The sequence below is a fragment of the Rhinopithecus roxellana genome, chromosome 7, assembly GCF_007565055.1.
Source record: "Rhinopithecus roxellana isolate Shanxi Qingling chromosome 7, ASM756505v1, whole genome shotgun sequence".
NCBI classification, from domain to species: Eukaryota; Metazoa; Chordata; class Mammalia; order Primates; family Cercopithecidae; genus Rhinopithecus; species Rhinopithecus roxellana.
In genome coordinates, this window is record NC_044555.1 from 148,077,709 (window position 1) to 148,093,591 (window position 15,883).

Genomic DNA, 15,883 nt, shown 5'->3' on the forward strand with positions numbered 1-15,883 from the left:
ATAGACCAGCAGCATTTAGTGGAAGAGACAAGACTGAAAGATTGTTATGGCTTCGGAACATGATTACTTTTTGACTCAATCTGTATGTCATCCACTATGATGAGCATGATGTTAAGTAACATATGGCTAAATACCTACAAACATTGAAATATGTTATGTTTTAGTGACAGCGCTTCTAGTGGTGAATAGGAAGGGATGATAACGCTTGTTTTTTTCTTTTTTTGCTGTTTTGTTTGTTTGCTTTTTTAAGGATATTGAGCAGAAGGATTTAGAACGTGATGATTAGAAAGATCAGATGCAGATCTTTTCTCTTCCCGTGGAGCCGTCGCCATGAAGCTGGAGCTGTGCAGTTTTAGCGGGTACAAGATCTACCCCGGACACGGGAGGCGCTACGCCAGGACCGACTGGAAGGTTTTCCAGTTTCTTAATGCAAAATGCGAGTTGGCGTTCCTTTCCAAGAGGAATCCTCGGCAGATAAACTGGACTGTCCTCTACAGAAGGAAGCACAAAAAGGGACAGTCGGAAGAAATTCAAAAGAAAAGAACCCACCGAGCAGTCAAATTCCAGAGGGCCATTACGGGTGCATCTCTTGCTAATGGCCAAGAGGAATCAGAAACTTGAAGTTAGAAAGGCTCAATGAGAACAAGCTATCAGGGCTGCTAAGGAAGCAAAAAGGGCTAAGCAAGCATCTAAAAAGACTGCGATGGCTGCTGCTAAGGCACCTACAAAGGCAGCACCTAAGCAAAAATTGTGAAGCCTGTGAAAGTTTCAGCTCCCCGAGTTGGTGGAAAACGCTAAACTGGCAGATTCGATTTTTAAATAAAGATTGGATTATTAAAAAAAAAAAAAAAGAAAAAGAAAGGTCAGATGCAGGTTTGGACACATCCAGTATTAAGTGGGCAGCATTAGGCAAATCTAGTTTAAGAAAAACAAAGATAATTTTTAGAGTTAGAAAATTTGAGAAGGGCACATATAGATGCATATGAAATATTGTAGCAACTATGACTAAAAAAGGAAACTAAGATTAAAATAAATATGCAATGTTTTAAAGGAAGAAAAATTAGAGGGACAGGCAAATGATTATAGACACCAAACTACTTTGCTGATTCTTTGGTTTCTTGTATTTATTGAAAAGAACTGAGGTGTGCACGAGTGTGGGCAGGGGAAACACTGCATTAATGAGAATGAAAAGAATTATGAACTATAAAGTGAATGGAAAGATAAAGGACAAACCTCTTCTGAAGCTCACTGACTATGAGCTAGGATACAGGATCCGAGACTGAAGGAACCGTGTTTCCTAGCCTCCAAGTGGTTAGGCCTAATGAAGAGATCAGTTCATCAAGTCTCAGACAAAACAAAGCAAACCTAAGACAGGAACCCTGAGTATGGCCAAAACTAAGAAGGCAGGGACTGTTCAACTATGCCTTAGAGATTTATACTTTCTGGAAAACAGTACATTTCTTGGCAGCTCACAAATTCCACATGTATGTTGGGAAGGCTCTAAGTGTATTTGATTTGTTCAGAAACAGGTGTAATCCATCTAAAACAACGAGGCCATCTATTATTGTAAGCTGAGAGAAAGAGAAGTGAGAAAGAAATCCTCAAAGCAAATGAATGCCAGTGTTGGCACGAAAATCTCCCTGGTCTCATCTGTAGTTACAGCTGAGTAAGTACCAACAATTTCTGGATACATGTGATTTCACCTGTCAAAGAAACTAAATTAGAAATCTCAGTGTCCAACTTTGCCTGACTAGTAGCTTGTAAGCTTCAGGCACTCTTTGGAGAATATTGAATTCAGAAACTGATGGAAGAATTAAAAATCATACAAAATAAACAAGTTCAAAGGTTTTATATACCTTCAAACTGCCCCTATTGGACTCTGTTCACTGTCTGAAGTATATTTTTCTCATTTTGAAAAATAATTGTTCTTTTTAAAAATCAAACATGTTATAAAGGGAAAGCAACAGAACATACAAATAAAATATTCACAGATTGGAACACACAAAATATTCAGATTCAAGGTGTGTGTAGTACCAAAATAAGAAAAACAAATCCAACAAGCCCATCCAAAAACACAGTATAACTAATGTATTTATTTTGCTTATCATAGGATTAAGTTGGAATAAAACTAAATATGAACAGTGTAATACTCTCAGTATGGGTACCTGCTAAATAATTAAATTTTGCAATTTTTATCATCTGTATATTTATATTGATAAATACATTTATATTTTATAAATATAGCATCTGATAATTTATGCAGAATAATTGCTCAGATAATCTGGTAATGGAAAGAGTTACTTTGCATTTATAAATGCTTTGTACTTACATACTGCAATGCTTTTTAATGGAGGAGAGCCAAGCCATCTGGGGTATATTACTTGGAAGATTGTTTCTCTATATATTACAGCTAAAATCAGTCATGGTACTACTCTTAATAGAAACAAGAATCTGTTTTCTTGACTTCCAGTACACTGCTCTGTTGAATAATATTCTAAGGGTTTATATAGAGAACCAGTAGGGAGTTTATGTTATCCTTATAACCTTAAGAAACAAAAATTGCTTAGAATTAGCCTTAACTATAAGATTAACCTGGAATTGAAAACAGAAAAGGGCTGGCATTAAGAACTGAAACACATAATTAAGAAAGTTAAATCTGTTCCTACACACAGACCATCATTTCATAAAGAATCTTTTTATTAACTTTTAACAACAAGTAATTGTGAAAGTATTACAAATAAATAATTTGGAGGAAATTCTTAAAGGGGTGGTACTAGGAAGTAGCAGGTTTTCTGAGATGTAAGAAAACTGGTAAGTCAAATACGACTTCTAGCTTCAGAGAATGGCTAGACCCTGGTGCTTTGTTTAAAGTAAATAACCAGTACCTGCCTTGCACTGAAGACTTTCAAAATCCTGAAAAATTATTCTACAGTCTGGAAGCAGAGAATAGGTTTGGCCAACCCAATTCCTAGGGATGTAGATTTGTGAACAGTTCCACATGTTTCCTGCAGCAGGTATAATTTGTCCATTAATAATGCTGTCTTTCTAACTTTCATAATTCTATAGGAGCCAAAACCAAGAAGAATTACATGCCTAAATATAGGCATGCTATGCCTAGGATACTAAAGAAAAATACTGACTTGTGCCAATCAGTTTATGACTTGAGGCACAGGTTTGATTATCCTTATCTTAATATACACAATAACAAGTGTTAGTGTTGTCCGTAAAATTATAGTAGTGATTGAAACTGCTCAGTTTTGAAAAGAATTATTTGCTTCAGTGTTCAGGAAAGAAGGTAACATCTCACTTTTTGATCTATATTTCCCAAGGGAATAGGAGAGACAAGGAATGTAATGTTACAGTGATAGATAAGTTTATGCTCCTGAACAGATAATTATAACATCCATCTCTAAAACAGATTTGGGATCAAAAAAAAAAAAAATGCAAAGCTCAGAAAAATCCAGATGTTAAAACAAAAGAGACGACTTGGAGAATTATAACACTTTGCTAGAACAAGTTGGGTGGGTTCCAGAAATACACGTTTCTTATAGGAGTGGACATTCCCATCCTTCCTCCTCCTCCTTGTGGAACAAGGAATGCCTCATCTGACTGATGAAATTTGGAGAAATCTCTGGCTTCTTGGTTCTGCCACTTCATTAAAAAGCCAGTTCAATTCAGGGAGCTGGTGTTAGAAATCCCAATTGTAACTGCAAGATAAAGGCAGTCAGATTTACCAACATGGCAGGAAACATTTTGATCCCTACCTGACTCCTGTGAAGATTTCTCAGATGATTCAAAATCTGTAAGAAGATGGGTGGGGTTGTGACTTTGGAGACCTGAAAAATGTTTTAAGTAAGTAGGTACCAGGGGTCCTGAAAATATTCCCAGCTTCATTTCTCACAGAAAGCTTCCCCATCATCACAGTTACACTCGTCTTCAGGGGTAACCTAGTGAAGTGCTGGCAGTTGGGTTTTGGAGTCTCACTGCTTAGATTTGGATGCCGTCTTCACCTTTGTCACCTTGGGCAAGTCACTTAACTTCTCTAGGCCTTGATTTCCTCATCTGCGAAATAGGGAACATAAGTAATATTACCAAGTAATTGTCCAATAAAGATAAGCAGTTTTATTCCATTTTGATTATTTTAATACTCCTTAATGTTAAATACTCCTTCATAATATTGGGGAATACAGCAAGTCCAGCATTTCTAAAATGATTGCCTCATTCCTTCTAACAGATATCAGAAAGTACTACTGTTAGAGATGTGAAATTATATCACTCACATCTGACAGGCCTGAGACAAGGTATATCACCTATCCCATCCTCTTACAAGTATGTCAGTTTTTTATTGCTGCTTTACAAATTACCAGAAACTTAGTGGCTTCCAACAACACAAAGTTATTATCTTACTGTAAATTCTGTAGGACAGACATTTGAAATGGGTTTCACTGGGCTAAAATCATGGAGTTGACAGCGTTGTGTTTTTCTCTGGATCTAGGGGAAAATCTAATGCCTTTCCTTTTCCAGCTTTTAGACACTGTCTGCATTCCTTGGCTCACGACTTGTTCCTCCACCATCTTTTTCATGAGTCACATCTTCCTCTGACTTCTGTCTCTCTCTTCCACTTTTAAGAACCCTTGTGATCATATTAGAACCATCAGGATAATCCTCCCATCTCAAGATCCTTAACTTAATCACATCTGCAAAGCTCCCTTTTCCACGCAACCTAATGTAATCACAGGCTCAGTAAATTTATTTGTAGTCACCTTCAGGGGACTGTTATTCTGCCATACATAACAGGTAAAGAAACTGAGGCCCAGGGAAGTTAAGTGACATTCTAATCTTCACACTCAGTGCATAGTGGGACTAAAGCCCATGTTTCTTTATAAATTTTTTTATTGATACATGATATTTGTACATATATATAAGGTGCATGTGATATTTTGTTACATGCATGGAATGGGTAATAATCAGGTAGGGCATACAGGATATCCATCACTGAAGTGTTCATCTTCTCTAAGTGTTAGGAAAATTTCAAGTTCTCCTTTCTAGCCATTTTGAAACACATATACATTGTTGTTAATTATAGTCACTATACTCTGCTATTGAATATTAGAACTTATTCCTTTGATCTGACTGTATGTTTGCGCCCATTAACCAACCTCTCTTCATTACCCTCCTCCCACCCCACACACACTTCCCAACCTCTGGTGTCTATTATTCTACTTTCTACCTCCATGAGATGAACAATTTAGCTCCCACATATAAGAACATGCAATATTTGTACTTCTGTGTCTAGCTGATTTCACTTCACTAATGACCTCCAGTTCTATTGTGTTGCTGCAATTGACAGTATTTCATTCATTCTTAACAGTCAAATAAATATTCCATTGTGTATATACACCACATTTTCATGATCGTTTGATGTGCTGATGGACACAGGTTGCTATTGTGAACAGTGTTGCAATAAATATGGGGGTGCAGGTATCCCTCTGATACACTGGTTTCTTTACTATTGGATAAATTCTTAGTAGCAGGATTGCTGGATCAAATGGTAGATCTGTTTTTAGTTTATTTTTTAGAAAGCTTCATACTGTTTTCCATAGTGGCTGCACTAACTTACATTTCCACCAGAAGTGTACAGGAGCTCCCTTTTCTGTGCATCCTCACTAGCATTTTTTTGTCTTTTTGATAATAGCCATTCCAAATAGAGTAAGATGGCATCTCATTGTGGTTTTGATTTGCATTTCCCTGATGAATGATTTGAGCATCTCTTCATATATCTGTTGGCCATTTGTACATCTTTTTGAGAAACGTTGACTGATGCCTTTTCCCACATTTTAATGAGAGGATGATGATATTATTTTACTGTTGAGGTGTTTGAATTCCCTGTATATTCTGGATATTGATCACTTGTCAGAAGAATAGATTGCAAGTATTTTCTTCCATACAACAGGTTGTCTCTTCACTCTGTTGATTGTCTGTTTTGCTGTGCAGAAGTTTTTAGTTTCATATAGTTCACTTTATTTTTATTTTTGTTATCTGTGCTTTTGAGGTCTTTGCCTAGACCAATGTCCTGAAATGTTTTCTCTGTTTTCTTCTAGTAGATTAATAGTTTCAGGTCATAGGTTTAAGTCTTTCATCCATTGTGAGCTGATTTTTGTATACAGTGGGAGACAGGAATCCAGTTTCATTTTTCTACATATAGATATCCAATTTTTCCAGCACCATTTATTGAAGAACGTGTCCTTTCCCCAATATATATTCTTGCCATCTCTGTCAAAAATCAGTTGGCTATAAATATATCGATTTATTTCTGGGTTCTCTATTCTCTCTATATTGGTCCGTGTTTTTATACCATTGCATGCTGTTTTTGTTTCTATAGCCTTGTAACATATTTTGAAGTCAGGTATTGTGATGCCTCCAACTTTGTTCCTTTTGCTCGGGATTGCTGTGCTCTTTTTAGGCTTCATATAATATTTAGGATTGATTTTTCTAATTCTGTGAAGAAAGACATTGGTATTTTGCCAGGGACTGCACTAAATCTGTTGATTTGAGCAGTATCTTCATTTTAACCATACCGATTTTTCCAATACATTAAAATGGAATGTCTTTTCATTTCTTTGTGTCCTCTTCAATTTCTTTCATCAGTGTTTTGTATTTTTCCTTATAGAGGTCTTTCACATTCTTTGCTAAATTTATTCCAAGGTATTTTATTTTTTGTAGCTGTTGTAAATGGGATTGCCATCTTGATTTCTCAGTTCACTGTTGGTGCATAGAAACAATGCTGATTTTTTAATGTTGATTTTTGTATCCTGCAACTTTACTGAATTTATCAGATCTATAACCCTTTTGGTGAAGTCTTTAGGTTTTCCTAGCTATAAGATATCATTTTTAAAGAGGTACAATTTGAATTCCTCTTTTCCAGTTGGGAAGCATTTTATTTCTATCTCTTACCTAGTTGCTTTATCTAGGACTTCCAGGACTATGTTGAATAGGAGCGGTAAAAGTGAGAATCCTTTTAAAAGTGAGAATACTTTCAGTTCTTAGAAGAAAGGCTTTAGCTTTTCCCATTCAGTATAGTGTTAGCTGTGTTACCATATATGGCCTTTATTATGTCAAGATACACTCCTTCTATGCCTAGTTTGTTATTTTTTATCATGAAGAGATGTTAAGATTTATCAAATGATCTTTCTGTATCTATTGAGATGATTGTATGGTTTTGTTATTTATTCTGTCGATGTGATATATCATGTCTAGTGATTTCCATATGTTGAACCATTTTTGCATCACTGGGATAAATTTCACTCGATCATGGTGTATCATTTTTTGGATGTGCCATTGTTCTGTTCAGGTTTTCTATTTCTTCCTGATTCAATCTTGGTAGGTTGTATGTGTCCAGGAATTTATCTATTTTCTTTAGGTTTTTCCAGTTTGTTAGCATATAGGTGTTTATGACAGTCACTGATGATCTTGTGTATTTCTGTGCTATCAATTGTTCTGTTTCCTTTTTTGTTTCTGATTTTGGTTTTTTGCATCTTCTCTATTTCTTAGTGGGTTTAGCTAGTGGCTTGAGATTTTTCTTTCCAGAAAAACATTTTTTTCATTATTTGTATTTTTTTGTCTCTATTTTTAGTTCTGCTCTGATCTTTATTATTTCTTTCCTTCTACTAATTTTGAATTTGGTTTATTCTTGCTTTTCTAGTTTCTTGGAGTGCATCATTAGATTGTTCACTTGAAATCTTTCTACTTTTTTGCACAATTATTGCTATGAACTTCCCTCTTAGTACTGCTGTTGCTGTATTCCATAGATTTTGGGAAGCTTTGTTTCAATTTTCATTTGTTTCAAGAAATTGTTTTATTTTCTCCTTAATTTCTTCCTTGACACAATGGTCATTCAGGAGCATATTGTTTCGTTTCTATGCATTTATAGAGTTTCCAAAGTTCCTCTTGATCCTGATTTCTAATCTTATTCCATTGTGATCTCAGCAGATATTTGATATAATTTTGCTTTTAAAAAATGTGTTGAGACATGTTTTGTGGCCTAACACATAGTCTATCCTGAAGAATGTTCCATGTGCTGACATGAATATTTTGTAGCTGTTGGAAGGAATGTTCTATGTCTGTTATGTATATTTGATCTAATGTGCAATTTAAATCCACTTTTTAAAAATTTTCTGTCTAGATGATCTAATGCTGAGAGTGGGGTGAAGTCCCCAACTATTACTGTATCAGAGTCTATTTCTCCCTTTAAATCTAATATTTGCTTTATATATTTGGGTGCTCTGGTGTTGCATGCATATATGTTTAGAATTATATCCTCTTGCTAAATTGTTTCATTTATTATTATATAAGGACCTTATCTCTTTTTACTGTTTTAAAGTCTGTTTTATCTAATATAAGTGTAACTACTCCTGGTTACTATTGGTTTCCACTTGCAGGCAATGTCTTTTTCCACACCCTTACTTTCAGTCTGTATGTGCCTCTATAGGTGAGGTGAGGTTCTTGTAGGCAAGATATATTTGATGTTTTTAAAATCTATCCAGCCAGTGTTTATCTTTTAAGTGGAAAGATTAATCCATTTACTCTCAAGGTTACTATTGATATATGAGGTCTTATTTCTGTCATTTGATGAATTGATTTCTTGGGGTTTAATATCTTTTGTTCCTTTTTCCTCTTATCATTGTGGTTTGGTGCTTTTCTTTTAAAATGGTAACATTTTAATTTTTTTTCTTATTTGTATGTTTACCAGTGGGTTTTATACTTTTTATATTTTCACGAAGGTACATATTGTTCTTTCACTTCCAAATGTAGGACTTCCTTAAGCATTTCTTGTAGGACTGGTCTAGTGCTGATGAATTCCCTCAGCTTTTGATTTTCTGTGAAGGAGTTTATATCACCTTTATTTAAGAAGGCTAACTTTGCTGGCTAAAGCATCTTTGGCTGGTAGTCCTTTCCTTTCAGCAATTTGGATATGTCATTCCATTATCTCCTGGCTGTAAGGTTTCTGCAGAGAAATATGCTATTATCTGATTGAGGTTCTCCTTTAAGTGACTAGATGCTTTCCTTCTACTGTTTTTAGAAGTCTCTTTGTCTTTTACTTTTGACAGTTTTACTATGTGATCTGAAGATGACTTTTTTGAATTGCATGTATTTGGGGAACTCTGAGTTTCTGGTATCAGAGTGTCTAAATATCTTGCTGGACTTGGGAAGTTTCAGCTATTATTTCATGAAGTAGGTTTTTTATCCCTTTGGTTTTATCTTAGCCTTCTGGAATGCCAAAAATTCAAATATTTGGTCACTTTATGGCATCCTATATGTCATGTAGGCTTTATTCTTTTCTATTTTTTGTCTTATTGAATTATTTCAAAAAACCTGTTTTCAAGTTCTGAAGTTCTTTCTTTTGCTTGATCTAGTCAATTGTTGAAGCTCTTGAATGTATTTTTCATTTCAATGAATTCATCTGTTCCAGGATTTGTTTGGTTCTTTTTCATGATATGTATCTCTTTAGTAACTTTCTCATTTATATCCTGAATTATTTTCCTGATTTATTCATATTATTTGTGACTTATTTGTATTTATCTGTGTATTTGAGTTCCTTTAATATCTTTATTTTGATTTTTGTGTGTGTTTTCTTTTTCTTTTTGGTTACATCCATGGTGTTGGGTAGGCACTGATTTTCGCTGTGTGCAATAGTGTAGGCTCCATATACTTTATTTGGCTAAATATCATCAGTGGCATCTGCTATTTCATTCATGTCTTAATGTGCGGTTGTTACTGGAGGCTGTTGTGAAGTTTTTCTGGGAGCAGGAACAGTAGGTGGGCCAATCCTCAGGCCCCAGTGGTCACAGCAGTGTGCTAAGTATGACTGTTTTGGGGCCCTAGGGTAGTATGCAGGCATTGTTGTTAGCAGATCCATGCAAGTTGATTCTTGCACCACCAGTGGGATTGCCAGCAATCATTCAGGTATGTGGGCAGGTCCTTGGGACCCTAGGCAGCAGGCATGGCATGAGTGATGGCAGTGGAAGTGGCAGGACAACCTTCTGGCTCCTAAGCAATCTGCATTGGTGTTGGCAGTGTCTGTGATGAGCTCGCAGGGCCAGGCCCTAGGCTTACAAGTGGTACATGTAGGTGGGTGCCAGCTGTGGTGGTAGTTTCAGGTTCGGTGGGCCTGTCTTCAAGACCCCAAGAGGACTACTGAGGTGCCAATAGTGAGAGACTGGACAAAACAGTCCACAGGCTCCTGGACAGCATGCTCAGACACTGGGTAGGAGGTGGGGACTCAAAGTCATGTGTGATGGACCTGTCCTCAACCCAGCCAGCTTTTCGGTGCTAAGGTGGGAAGGGGTGGGGTGATCCCCAAGCTCCTAGTGGAATGATTGGGTATGGGTGGTATTGGCTATACTATAGCCTTGTTGCTGGGGAAGGCAGAATTGCTTTCAGTGTCAGTAGCCATAGACAGGCAGCTGGGGATGCATGCTTTGGCCCCTTTTGTGACTGCAAGCAGTGAAGCCTAACTTTGGGGCACTTGTAAATGCATAGCAGCCCCTGTGCTGGCGAAGGGGGAGCAGGGTCACTGCCAGTGGAGCATGCTTTGGTACTCAGTGGCAGCAGCCTGCAGGTAGGGGGAGTTTGTCCTCAGGGCACATGAAAATGTATGGTGACCTTGCTGCCAGGGACTGTGGGGTCATTGTGAATGTATTGTGCTTTGGCCCTGGCAGCAGCAGCCAACAGTGTCAGTGGCTGCAGGCAGGGGATGTCAATGGGGCACTAGGGATGTGGAGATACAGAGTTGTTGAGCCCCATGGCTGAATGCAGTCTGGTTGGGGCTTGGCTTTCAAAATGGTGCTGTGGTGTAGTTGCTTAAGACTCAGGGGGTGTGTGGGACCCTGTGTGAGCTCTTTCTCTGGAGCAATGCCTTCACGCAGTCTCCAGGCAGCTTTCTGTGTTACTCTCAGAGGCTGCAAGGGTTGAGTGGCTCTCCTATGGTTAGAATTCCAGGAGTCCACAGTGTGAATGTGGATCTTCTGGGGTCTCTGACTTACTCTTTCCCTGCATTGGGAAGATTCTTTGGGCTCCCAGCTAATCTCAGCTGAGCAGACTGTCTCACTTACCTCAGCTTTTTTGCCTTAGGTATTTCCTGTCATTTCTCTGTTGAGTTCTGGAGTTCTCTTAGATGATCGATTTGGACTGCGATTGTCTACTCACTGTTCTGATTCTTCTTTGTGAAGTAGGTGAGTACCAGATGCTTCTAGTCAGCTATCTTGAGGCACCCCTTCCCATGTGTCTTACTTTCTAGGTCTCTGATCTTTCTAGTATGCTTGACTGAAAAAAAAAAATCTCACATTTGACTGTTTAGTAAATCAAGGACGGCAGTCAACATGAGGTTTATGCTATTACATACTGTTTTGACTCTTTCTTAGGGTTAATGAAAAGAACTCAGGATGTTTGGAAGGGTGTACATTTTAGTTACAGAAAGGATCAGGTAGATCTATTCTACTAATTCAAGTACAAAAGGTCATAGGCTAGAGAAGTGGTTATAACATAAAATCTAAGCTTGTCTAGTGTTATTACAATATGCAAATCTAATAATTGAAGAAAGAGGGTTATCAAACTTAGAAGGTTAAGAGAGCAGACTCAAAATGAGCTATAATGTCAACAAATTCATATTTCCTATGTTTAGAAGAGTGTCACTTGTCCTTCGAAATGCTTGTTTTCTTAGAGACTGAGAATACTATTTCTCTTTTCATGCAACTGGAAGAAAATTCTGTGAATAATTCAAATAAAGTGCAGAGCATGGTCTCCATTCTTGTGGAGTTTGCAGTATAACCATTAATGCAAAAACAAAAGAAAATGAATAATTAGAGAAAAATTAAATGAAATTCATATGTGTTATTAGCTATAAGCACAATTGCTTCAGAGAAAAAGGGGGATCACTGGGCTAGAGTGGCCAGAGAAGCCTTTATGGTAGAGGTCGAATTAAATTTGGCCTTGAAATCAGGAATACAAGCTTCAAAAATATTCACATCCTTGGTCTCAGTAAATCCAATAAGAATCCAGCCAAAGAAATCACAAATGAAGCCAAATACATCTTAGCACACCTTGTGAAAAATCCTGAATGCCTCTCAAATGGAGGAATGGTCAAATAAATTTTAGTAGAGGAATACATGGGAATAGTATACGGCTACTGAAATGATGTTTTTGAAGAATTATTCATGATTGAAAAATGCTTATATTATATTAAGCCAATAAAAAGGATAATACACAACTTTCTACTGTATTTGTAAAGATTTATTATTTCAACAAAGACTCTTTAAAAGTCAATAAAATGTATTGTATTTCTAGTAGAAAGAGTAATACAGACACTTGCCTCAGAGACCAGAAAAGTTACAGCAGAGGTTGTCTTATTTCCAAGAAAGCACATACAGTAGCTGCTGGATCTCCAAGTTCCTCCATCCTCTCCTTAGGACTCCTTAAATCAAAGAGAGTCTGTAGGAAGATACCTTAAGAGTCTTATCACCACCCACTCCATGAAATGGCAAGCTCAGCTAATCTAAGATAGATAATGTTGAGTTAAGGCAGGAAAAATATCAAATAGGTGAAAATACAACTGACTAAAATAAGTGCAAGGTGAGATGCTGGAGAACTCTTGCTTGGATGGCCAGGGGAAACAAAGTAGGAAAAAAGAGAAACTGTAGAAGGGATATAGACAGGTGGAGGGGGTGGTAACTGAGAACCTGATAATGGATGAGAAAGCATCAATCTATTATTTGAACCATTTTTTGAGATCAGTCTGAAGCTACTCTTGGTCCTAGTCAGATAGGCATTAAAGCAGCCTCAGGCCCAACAACTGAAATCCTAGTTATCTACCCAACAGAAACAAAAAGATGTGTCTGCATAAAAGCTTGCACACCACTGTTCATAGTGGCTTTATTCATAAAAGCCAAAAAGTAAAAAAAAAAAAAAAAATCAGATATTCATCTTCTGAGTGAATTTTAAAAATGCAATATATCCATAAAATGGAATATTATTCAGCAATAAAAAGAAGCAATGATACATGCTACGGCATGCATGAACCTGTAAAACATTATGGTAAGTGAAAGAAGCCACATGCAATAGGTTTTAATGGATAAATCTATTTATATGATATGTCCACAACAGACTTATCTATAGAGACAGAAAATGATTACTTAGAGGTGGGGATGGGATGGTGGTTTTAGTGGGTGGTATCAGGAATGTGAATAACTGCTTATGGGTATGGAGTTTCTATTTGAGGTGATGGAATGTTCTAAAATTAGATGATAGTAATGGCTATACAACTCTGTACATTTTCTAAAAATTATTGAATTGCACACTTAAAATGAGTAAATTATTCAGTAGGTAAATTATACTTTTATAAAGCTATGAAAAAATAAAAATAGCTTATTAAGATCTCTCCGAGTCTGCATAAGCTCATGTCTATATGTCCACTTGGCCTTCCACAAAGAAAATTTGAACCCTGATAATAGGTTTTTATGTCTAGTGGAATCCTCTTTGTTCCAGAAAGCCTCGGAATACAAGGGTCCCATTGGAGTGGAATTTTCCCAGGATATGATATATTTTCTGATGGTGTGGAAGGAAATTGGCTCTGGCCTTTGGCATCATTATATCGTTGGGCCACAATACTTGTACAAGGTGACCTAGGCCCAACTCAAAGGGCACGAGGAAGGAGAGAGAATATGATCATTTAAGGCCCACTAGCCACAAAAGGCTTGTGGGTTACTTGGGGAGATCATCCCAAGCCAGCTACTGTTAGCATGGCTCTTTCTGAAGCTAGCTCTGGCCAGGTGTCCTCCATGCATAGGTCTCTGTGTGGGTGGTGGTGGGCAGGAGGCAGTGATGTGCTAAAGCTGGCTCCTATTTCCTTGCAATAACCTATTCAGCACAAATCTCTTCCCAACTCCATGTTCAGTAACACCATGGTAGTAGCTTAAAATCAACCATGGTGCAAATATTTATATCATGAAAACTGACAGATGCCACAAATCAAGTATTTATGAATTTTTGTTTTAATAGAGTCATTCGTTAAACATTGAACCACCAATGAAGGCCAGGCATGCAATTTATGCATGTGTTCATCTGTTGGCAATCTGCCGCTGGCTCTTGTATTTGAGGTTAGTGGTCTCTCCAGCTTTGTGACTGTTGGATTGTCCTTTGAAAGTCTTAAAGATGTGGGTGTAGGAAAGCTATTGGCCCATGGTGTCTTTGAGATTCTGGATGTAACGTTAAAGAACATGACATTGACTAGCAGTCTGCACCCTAAGGAAAGAAAGACACACTAGGCATAGTGCAGGACTTTGAGCATCAGCAACAGCCTTGTGTAAAACCCCTGGAATATCTCATCCTCCATTTACCTGCTGTTCCCAAACCAAAGCAAATGGAGAAAAACTGGTTCAGTGTTCCCAATTTCCTGAATGCCTTTGATGGCCTTTATGTAGAAGCTCACCTGCAGTTTCATAAAGAAGGATGTGGGAATGCCACTGATGTGTGGCTATAGAAGAACAAGGAGTATTCTTCTTTGTTAGGATAGAGCACAAGGACTAAGTTTGCATTGCAGAAATATTGCTGAAAGTTAAAAAAGAGCACAATGAGTTGGCAGGTGTTAACTTTCTGAAATCAAGGCCAAAGTCAAGGGTGGAATCTTCATTTGGTAGGTGGGTCGAACCGTTGGCAAATTCGATATTGAGAGCTATGGAATATTAGGTGAAAATGCCTCCAAACTTCTTTGACAATTAATAGTGTCAAAAGACAAAATTGTAATAAAATCAGTTAAATGAACTAATTTGTTTTTATTTGCAATTCATGAATTGGCTACATCTCATCTAAAAGTAGAGAGGCACAATGCTGGGCATGAAATAACAGTCAGTTTTCATAAGGTAGCTTGAGCAGGAGCAAGGAAACAGCATAATACAAAAAGGGGATTGGTTAACGAGATTACTTCAGGTTACTTTTCTTGTAAGGGTTAAAGCAGAGAGGACTCCCTTTTCATGCTGGCTAAAACAGATCTGTTCGGGATTTGGCCATTATCTCTCCAGATTTCTTGGAATGTAAACAGATAAACAATTTAGTTTCAGTTTGGTGACCTGGAATTTTAGCATGAGTGACTTCATTTTGGTTTGGTCTGTTGGAGACTAGTGTAGGAGCTCAGTCCAAATCTATGGTCTCCTATAAATTTTATTTAACAATCGTTTTGGTGTATCTCCTCCTCCAGATGTGGTAAAATTATTCATCATTTTCATTGTCTTTAAATGTTTTTCTGTATTTGGCTAAATTCCCGAATGTGTGAAATTATTGATTTCATAATCAAATTAAAGTTATCTAAAAATAGGATTTTAAAAATTGGAAGTCAGAAAAGAGAACATGATAAATCAAGGGAATGGCATAAACTAAACAACTTCAGGACAGGCTTGAAAGTCAAGCACAGTCAAGCACAGAAGTTCGAATCTAATAGCAATAGGGAGTTATTATATACTCTTCATTAGTGTAGGGAAAAGTTTGTGCTTTAGAGTGAAAACGATGCATTGTTTAGAGCACACCCTTTTAGGTTATCTGGTTCTAACCTTTTATTGCCCTTGAGTCATTGTATAACTCTAAATTTTAAGGAACCGATGGCAATAATGCAAATGATTCTTGTCTATGGATGTGGAAGTGAATTCTGTCCAGAAGGAGGCCACCTCTGCTCCCCCACCAACAAAAAAAAAAAAAAAAAAAAAAAGTTTACCCCCATTTGCAAGTTCATTTCAATATTCAAGATCTATAAATGTGTCTGTCTTTGTACCCACTGTAAAACTGTAAAAGTTGCCAGATTCTCTCATTAATAATGACTTGAAATCACTAACACATGGTC

The 15,883-nt window shown here is 37.1% G+C and overlaps 1 pseudogene across 1 annotated transcript; it reads left to right on the top strand.

Moving 5' to 3' along the window:
- Nucleotides 1-306: 306 nt before the first annotated feature.
- On the top strand, nucleotides 307-851 carry LOC104658693 (annotated as a pseudogene). The gene has a single exon (XR_747469.1). The product of XR_747469.1 is annotated as a 60S ribosomal protein L24 pseudogene (transcript).
- Nucleotides 852-15,883: the final 15,032 nt, after the last annotated feature.